This window comes from Agrilus planipennis, unplaced genomic scaffold, assembly GCF_000699045.2.
Source record: "Agrilus planipennis isolate EAB-ADULT unplaced genomic scaffold, Apla_2.0 scaffold40, whole genome shotgun sequence".
NCBI classification, from domain to species: Eukaryota; Metazoa; Arthropoda; class Insecta; order Coleoptera; family Buprestidae; genus Agrilus; species Agrilus planipennis.
In genome coordinates, this window is record NW_020438938.1 from 496,063 (window position 1) to 505,860 (window position 9,798).

Consider the following 9,798-nt stretch of genomic DNA (forward strand, 5'->3'; position numbering starts at 1 on the left):
ATATTTAATTTTTTAAAATTTGAGAGAAAGTTAGGCAATTTGTTTTACACAGCAGTTTAAAAAAATGTAGGATGCCTACGAGTAATCACTATAAACTATTAAAATTGTAATCCCGCCAGACACTCCTATTTAATTACACATTTGTAAAATTTAAATTTGTTATTACATTTAACGTGAACAAACGGCAAACTTTTATGGTATGATCAATAAATTATTGTCCTAATGATGAATGAACCATATTTGTTTTTAAATTAAATGAATATGCTTTTTTTATAAGTAAATTTTATTCTAGAACTATAATTATTTTAGAAAGTGTATTAACGTTGAGCTCATTATATAAAATAAAGTTTATGTTAATAAATGCAAAATACTCTTGGTATATCCTTTATTACTACTGTATAAATCAGTCAGATTGATAGGGAATCCTACAGCAAACTCATTCTAAATAAAGGAATTATGAAAGAGATTGTTTTTGTAATTACTTATGTTCAATTTATTTTCTTAATAAGCCTTAATTTTATAAAAGGAATGGAGTTTTATCTGTGCTATTTAAATTTATTTGCCCAGGATCATGTATTACAATCAATGATATATATGTTTGATTACTTTCGGTTATATATCTGATTATTTGTCTTTTTATTTAAAGTATAACGTTCCTATTTTATTATGTTCATCATAATTAACAAATAATTAGATTCTAAAAGAGAAATAAAAATTCCTCCAAAGAAATATTTAAATGTGCTGAAAAATGACGAGTCAAATAAATTACTTATTGTATGCATTTAGTTAATCGAACTTTAACAAAAGTGAAACTGAAGTTTCTTTGATAAATAAGGTCTTTTAATGCTGTTTTTTATAAAAGAAAAATATATAATTTTTCAAAATTTGAGAGAATGTTAGGCAATTTGTTATACACAGCAGTTTAATGAATGGGGGATGCCTATGAGTAATATCCACAAACTAATAAAAATAATCATCCCGCCATATTCTCTCATTTAAACAGAAATTGTAAAATTTAAATTTATTATCTCATTTACAGCAAACAATCAATACAATTTTATGATACAGTCAACAAACTGTTGTTCTAAAGGTAAATTGTGCTTATATTGCTTTATAAATCAAATAAATATTTTGTTTTTGTATAAACTTAGTAGATATATTTTCAATTCGATAGCAGTAAGTTTAAATTACTGTGTTTGGATAAAAATAAACCATACAAAAACTAGTTATTTAATCATTTTTAATGGGTATTGTTAAATTTAATGGTTCTGTTATAAAAATTAGAAAAACTTATTTATTTTTGAATTTGTTATGCAACCCATTACACAGACGAGTTTAAAGAATAAATTAGGCCTACCAGTCGCCTCTAGTATTCGTTTAAATTTATAGATATATTTAAATAAGTAAACATAACCTTCTTACGAACGCCGCATTTATTAATTCTTAAAATTTAGAAAATTTAACAGAATGGGCTCAAATGAGTATAATTTAAGAGAAATAAAGTGTTCTGTTGGGCAATTTAATCGTCCAGATGGATCTGTGCTGTGGAGCCAAGGTATATTGTTATGTANAAACTATCTGAAGCATCTGGGTTATAGGCATTGATCCATGTCTACATCCTTTTTAATTTAAAATTTTGAGCACCCAAAATACAATAATCTTCATTTTTTGGACAATAAAAAACCACGTTCCTCAAGTGGTTCAACTAAGCATTCTGAGAGGAAAGATAGAATGTATCAATGCCAGATTAAGGAAAAGGGAGTCCTAGGATGATTTCGGTGGGAGCCCATGTAGGGAGAGCGTATATACACAAGGCGAAATTATTTGAAATACTGGCAAATGTTTTTAATTAATTATTTTAAATTAATATTGATGGTAGGGGCTTTTTATTAGTGGGGGTCCATAGGCAATTGCCTACTTTGTCTATGGGTAAAATATATTCATTTTAAACATGGTATGATCCAGGTGATTCTAATATGATACCTGTTCGATCCTAAATAATGCGCGGTTAAAGCATAACACTCGGCCACACCCAGCGTTTATGAAAATTGCTATTTCCGATTTAGTAGCTGTTTAGGTTGATTACATGCGGACCTATCAACCAATCAACTCGTACGTCTAAGAGAAATGAAAATAAAAAACTACGGGGCACGTTATTAACTACCTTCAATGGGCTTCCAATACTTGGCAAGAAAATGATTACTTAATTCGTGGTTTTCGAAATTGCTTGAGTCTCAAAAATGGACGAACGTATTTTTGGTTTCGGTGAAATTAATACCATGTATCTTACACGGGATGGTTTTAAGTCTTTTTAATCGTTTAGAACAAGAAGAAAAAAAAGTTATGTCCGCATAGTGAGTGTGCCCACGGGGTTTTTCTCGGTGTAGGTTGCTGGCGGTTAGTCTGAAGTTGCTTAGCTTAGCGCACTGGTTGTTAATGGGTCCTCTCGCTAATGACTATTGGCCTAGCGAGGAGCGAATAGCAGTTGGCATGGTTGTTTCGTGATCGGAAATAATTACATTTACGTCGAAAATGGATGTCGAGGAATCGAAAACAGTATCCACCTAATATATAGACGCGGAAAGATATGGTGATGATGACTTTTTGCGCATGACTTCATTTTTTTTAGAAAAATAGAGGTGTACTATTTCCTTTTGAATTTTGGGATTATTGAAAGCTCAGTTTGCTGGATTTGCTAAGCCCTGATCACCAAAGAGAAAACAAAATAACCTCTCTCTCCCGCACGCGAACGAATCAACTCCCTAAAAAGTCAAATAGAGTTTAGGTAATTGAGAGCTCGCGCTTTTATGTCTATCTAATACTTAGACTTGACTTGACTTGACCAGGTCGTGGTAAGTAGGTACTGAATTCTATCATGGTTACCACACAAGTAATGATGTCCATGGAAACGTATCTACTCACCCAATAAAATTTCAAACATAATTATCCTCCAATAGTGTTGAGATTTCAATTATGCATCTTGAATTGATCACTCAGTATATCATTGAATCAATTATATCAAATGTCTGTCAAAGTGTGTATAGAAGTTTTGATTGTATATATAAAATCTACAGTTCGCTTTGTTTCTCAATTTACCTACCGATTAACGCTCTAAAAGTAATAAAATCCACTCATGAAGGATTTCATTCAATAGTCCATCGGCGAGTTACAAATTATATTGTGATGTAAATTGGGCCCATTTCGAAATATATATTATAATGATGTTACACCACCTGCTTTTCGTTCGTTGCCACTTGGAAATGTCCGTGGCAAATCCGCGGTAAAAACCATTAATTTTTTGTGTCGATTCCAACCGTCTCGTTCCATCCCACTCATTCACTCACTCACTCTCCATCACGTCCGAATAATAATTACGAATCTCAGAAGATGAAGCAGAACGTACTGGGTACAACTGATGGCGACTGTGATGGAGGTTGACGAGCTTACTGAGTTACAGAGAAATGCCTATTTTCATTTTGAGTCAAACAGCAATAATTACGGTATACAAGTGATGCTGTAAATATGAAAAATTAAATCATTAAAGCATGACAAAGACAGATTTTGAATTTTTCTCTTTGAAGAACTAAGAGACATTTCTTTGCCAAAGGGCAAGATTGACTAGAATATGTTGAAAATCATTGCGACAATTTTGACTAAATTAAATTGGAAAAGGTCATTTTTCTGTACCATTGTAGAACAAACAATAAAGCTCAAAACTCCAACGCCAAAACACAACACTGTAGTTGTCCGAAGCACTTTTCGGTAACAAGGTTACCTTCTTCAGGGAGTGAAGTTCACTACAGTGTCGTGTTTTAGCGTTGGGGTTTTGAGCTTTTTTGTTTGTTCTACAACAACCGCCAAAGTTTTTCCAATCTTCATATTTCTGTAGCATTATAGGTATGTATTATGGACGGATGCCCTATAACCATCTGGTTGACCGCGACTTTACTACTATTTTTTAGTCACACTTTTAAAGTATAATATTAGTTTTGACTAACGGAATTTACGTAACACCTAAAAAAACGCAAAATTTTTTGATAATTTTTGTTTTCAAAAGTTTCTAGTCTTAAATCAACAAGTTCTTTCAAATTTTGTTCTCCTTAGTGGTCATTCTGGGGGTTGGTACGAAAATTTCTTTAGTCAAAACTGACGTTATAGTAATATAAATCTACCCTGATAGAAACAATATTTGTGGGACCGTGTTTATCCAAATGATCAAAAGTCACACTTTTACGATGCATAGAATTCAATAGAAAAATGACGTTTTTCTAATGTTACTCAAAATTGTACCCGTCAATTTTCGTTATATTCTAGCACACTTATTACATCACCTTGGTCATTAATTGAATCCAATTTTCACCCTGCTACAATTTCTAACGGCGTATCACCATTTTACGATTGTAGGGCAACGTTAGGGGCGTGATTATGTTTTTCGAGTTTTGGACAGTTAAAACCAAAGGGAAAAAGAAACAACTCTGTTCTCCACACGAGTGAACTCCATGGTTACACAACAACTCAAATAACTTCTCGAGTATGGGTAAAGGGTTATCAGGGGCTTTGGGCTTTCTATCTGAGGAATAATCATGAAAAAAATGTCGCCCTTGTGGTTTCAAAAACAATGTGACAAATCAGTGACTCACAAATTGACTCTGTGGTTTTTCATTAGTTCCCTTTTGCGCCAAAGCCACTTGGTCTCATGTTATTTGCCTCGAAATAAAACAAGATGAAGAATAAAAACAAAATAACGGAATTTAAGTGTGCGTTGGAACGTTTCGCACCCTATTTGCGAGATCTGTGGAATTCTTGGTATAAAAGAGAGAAAGTTTAATCGTAAGTGTTGTCAGTTTACTTATTTGGACGTGTCGTCGTGGAGCTGGGGGCCATTTGACGCGTTTCTAAATTAAAGAAACACCGACTTCTTGGACAGAACGTCTTGTCGGTTTAATTTCTGATGCGGCCTTTAACTGCGCTTACAACCGCGTTCCGTATCTTCGGACATGTTCCCCGTTTAATTCAAACGCAATCGTCTCATATATATTAACACGCGGGATACCTGAGCCGAGCGAATCCTCTGTTCTGTGTAAACGCTTCCTTGTTGGAATGTTCTCTTAAATTTTAAACCAGCCCGAATTGTTTATTACGGGACGATGTAAATTGCGGAATAATAAACAACGGGAGTGCGACACAAATAATAAATTAGATACTCCTGATTAAATAGAGAGCCGTTTTTGCAATCGTTGGCAGGTTGCGTTTAAGTCATCGACATACTGGACTCAATGGACAAAAGTTTCCTTGAAATTAGTAATCAAAACACGGGCTAGTGCTAATTACTCAATAGCTAAATTAATTTGTTGTTAAAAATGTTAGAATAATGTATTTAAATTTCTCTTTCTGGTTTATTTTAAATAAATCAAGTTGCGTACCCACCAGTTAAACGTGATGACATTTCGAACAGTTAAATGGCAAGCTTGGTCTTTTTCATTAAAAATAACGTCAAACAATGGAGTCGCAGTGCAAACTATTCTATTCAATTGTCTTTTATGTGCACACTTATTGTGTGGTCGTGTCGAATAGGACCATAATAACGTTTAAAGGAAGTATTTGTTTTTGAAACTTTGCGACAACGATCGTTCGGAATCTTTCTTTTCAAAAAATTTTTAAACGATCTTCTTATTCCGTCTTGCATCGTGGAAAAAGAAAGAGCATCTCGCGAATGAAGATACAAGCAGCAGAGACATCATCTAGTGCATAACAAGAAAGATTTAGTTCGAATTCAATTTAGTTTCGCGTTTGCGAGACAGAGAAGATCGAGACGGATGCGCCAATAAATTTACACATGTAACATTATTCACGGAGAATCGTTCGATTATATTTTTATGTATGTATGTATGTATGTACAACACAAAAAGAGCAACGACAGCAGCAACAACTGTTCGGTTTCGGACAAAAAAGTTTTAAGATCTTTATTATAATTTTACTGGTTTCCTTAACAAGAGCAGGTGGACAAAAAGAGTGCGCTCAAAACGTGCAAAAAAGGACCACAGCCGTGGTCTCGCAATTCATTAGTTAGTTAAATGCCGAGATTTATTACTGCACATTGTCCGACAAGTCTCCTCTCCTTCTTGCCAACGTTGCTGTTATTGATACTGCCGCAATCCTTATCCAAAAGGAAGAACTTCTTAATTAAGAACGAATACGCGAAACTGCGTGTACACTGCGTTAAAGGACTTTAATCTTTGTTATTATCGACATCGTTTTACATGTCTTCTTCTATCGAAGATTCTACGCGAAGATACAGTAAGATGTCGTCTGATAGGAACATTCGTTCAAGTATCGAGTATAAGCAGATTGATACTGTAACAGTTTGCTTTTAAATAAGACTGATGTGACCCTAATGCGGGTACCCTATCTGGAACCGTTTGCGGCATGCCCAATTAAGACTTATGTGGGTCTGACGTAGATACCCTACTGTAACCGCTTGATAGTATGCCCTATTTAGACTGATTTGACTCTAATTGTGATGCCCCACCTGAAGCTTCTTACCCCTGTTTACCCCGGTCTGGCCCTAATGTGGTTATCCTATCTGGAACCGTTTAGGGAATGCCCAGTTAAGACTGATACGGCACTGATGTGGATACCCTATTTAAACTGTTTAACGGTATGTCCTATTTGACTTGGACCTGGCTCTAATTGTGATACCCTACCTGAAGCCTTATATCCCTATTTACTCCAATCTGGCCCTAATGTTGTTATCCTATCTGGAATCGTTTACGGCATGCCCAATTAAGACTTATGTGGGTCTGATGTAGATACCCTACTGTAACCGCTTGATAGTATGCCCTATTTAGACTGATCTGGCTCTAATTGTGATGCCCCACCTGAAGCTTCTTACCCCTGTTTACCCCGGTCTGGCCCTAATGTGGTTATCCTATCTGGAACCGTTTAGGGNCAGTTACGATTTAATTTTAAAGAAATGTTCTCTTTAATTTTCTAGACTAGACTTCATTTGTAATAATATTTGTTTATTAATTCAGAAAAGAAAGTCAGAAATCATAAATCAGAATTAATAGAAGAAAGTTTTATTGTATTCATAACCACAAGTTTTTATTTTAGGTGTGTTGAGTAGAAAAAATATAAAATATAGACAAACAATTACGAATTACTCATTAAAACAATTTTTTATAAGAAGCTACAAAAAAATTATCAATTTCTTTGTTTTCAAATATGCCGCTTGACTTAAATAGGGAAATTTATGTATCTTCCAATGAAATTTAATTTTTCGTCATTTGCTTCCGGTGAACATATCTATTAATAAACGGCGTCGGTCTTACAGTGAGTCACGCGGAAATCTTTAATTTTCATGCTTGTTATCAGTTTTTCATAAATGAATGAACTATTATCATCAAATTTAATGCAATGGGGCCATTTTAACCTGTTTCTAACCTTGTAGTGTTCCATTTGGTGGTTATTCTACGTAAGCAGACACACACATACAAGCATACACAAGTTAAAAGGTAAGCTATTTTCTGTAAATTTTGCCTAAGGGGTTACTGTTTTAATTAATATTTTCCAATTAGAGTGTACTTTATTAATAAACTGCGCATTAATGTCTTAAGCGATATGATTAATCGATCATAACCTGTAGGTACGGTTTTGTTTACATGTATTGAAACTTTACTACAGATATGTTTTTGTGGAATCATACCGTATAATATTGTTGATAGAATTACTATTTCTTTGTTTACACCTTTATTTTTTGTTTAAATACAGTCTAAATAGACAAAATAGAGATTTAAAGACTCAAGCAGATAATGCTCCTAACGCATCTGTAACCCATGTTACAGCTGTGTATGCAATTACTTAACATGTAATTGCCTATCTGAAATGTTGTTAACAAAAACTTTGATTTTATTGATAAACAATAATTATTACAATAATAATAAAAATACTGGCAGTTTTCTCGAGTTTTTAGCTTATGTTTAGGTTTTTTGTCTTTGAATAAATATTACGTGCAAATTATTTATTATTAGGTGATAGTTTTTGATTGTTTACGCATACAAAATTGTACAGTTAATAATTATTTTGTTTGTCAAAATGGAATAGATAAGTATTAAACAAGTTTTTATAATTCCTTTTTTTTGGGAAATATTTGAGTTTCATTAAAAACTATGCAACGTGCAATACAGTTGAGGGTTGCCTAGGGATTAGTTTTTTTCAGGAGTAAATATTTTTCAAAAATTGTCTTGCAATAAGGCGATCATTTTATCACATCTAACGCAAAATAAATAAATAATATTAATTCTTATTCTGAAAAAAATATTGTTATACGTTTTTTTTGACAAATAAAATAAGGATTTATTTATATCCATTAATAGTTCTTACTCAAATATTTGAGTATCCATAATTCAAATACTTTGAAAAATGAATTACTCGAAATTTAAATATCCAAATGTTTATTTATTCAAAGTTTCACAAATGTGGATATGCAAATATCTGTAAATTCGTAAATTTTTATCAAGTGTTTATGATGATCTTTAGAGATATAGGACAAAGAATAGCGCAGGGTCGGGTTGAATATTCAAACGTTTGATTGAATATTTGGATATTGTTCAAATACTTGCACAAATAAATTTGGGTATTCAAATCAAATGATGATCGAATATTTGAATAGTTAAATATGAAAAATTCCAACTACTAGTGTTTTCGTATACATATGCTGCTCGGTATACGTACATGGTACAGCAGGAGTTGCGGCAGCAACGGCGGCGGCTGCAGCAAAACCGACCATCCATTATATCCTCATTACCATAAACCGAAACAAAAAAGAAGCATCCCACTTTGTTATTCTCCGTAATCTACATTTCGAATCTTCTTTTTGTGCATGTGAAACATTTTGTCGCATTGGACAACGCGGCGGCGGCAACGAGGTCCGGTGCGGTAGCGTCGCCTAGTCAGATCAAAAGATCTCTTGGCTTCGGGTATCGACGATGTATTTACAGGGTGTCCGATTTTATTTACCTTTCCAAAATACAATTTACTTACATTCGTCAATGTTAAATGCTGAAATTTTCTTACTCGAATTGTAAAGGAAGCACTAAAAATTTGGACAAAGGACCGACGACGGCCTTTATAGACGTAACTTTAAGTATTGCTGTTTCGGAATATGAGGAATTTATGTAATAGCTATTATTAGTGGGGGTGAGGGGGGGGGCAAGGAGGAACATGGGCCCCGGGTGGTGTAAAAATAGGGGCGACATTGGTACTTGTATATTTTCTTAAAATCTTTTTAACTTAACCGTAAAACGCTGCGTGAGAGCGAGTGAGCACTATCAATTATTTTGGGGAATCCCTGAACATGCGTTTTGCTTTCAATTACCTACAGGCAAATACGATTGTCATATTTGCTCAAATCGGAATCTACTAAATTTTTCAGAAAAATCAGACAAATAAATAAATATTACCAACAAAATTACCAACCAGATATTCGTCTCTATATCATAAAAGTAAAGACCCACGATCCTCCTTTGGTGTTACTTGAATGACCCTTACCCCCACGGTGGTCCTGACAGAGCAATTGCTAAAATCCGAAAAATTAAAATAGTAATTTTCAACATAGTTTGCAATTTGGAATTCACAATAGCATTGCTAAGTAATTTGGGGATGATTATGAGTAGTAATAACAACATAGCCATTCAACAAAACGCGGCTGTCCATAAACGATATTCCTCCCCACCCACATGGTCCTTATCCCTGGATTCTTCCCCCTGGAGCAACGTGGACGTTTTAACATTTTCGAGA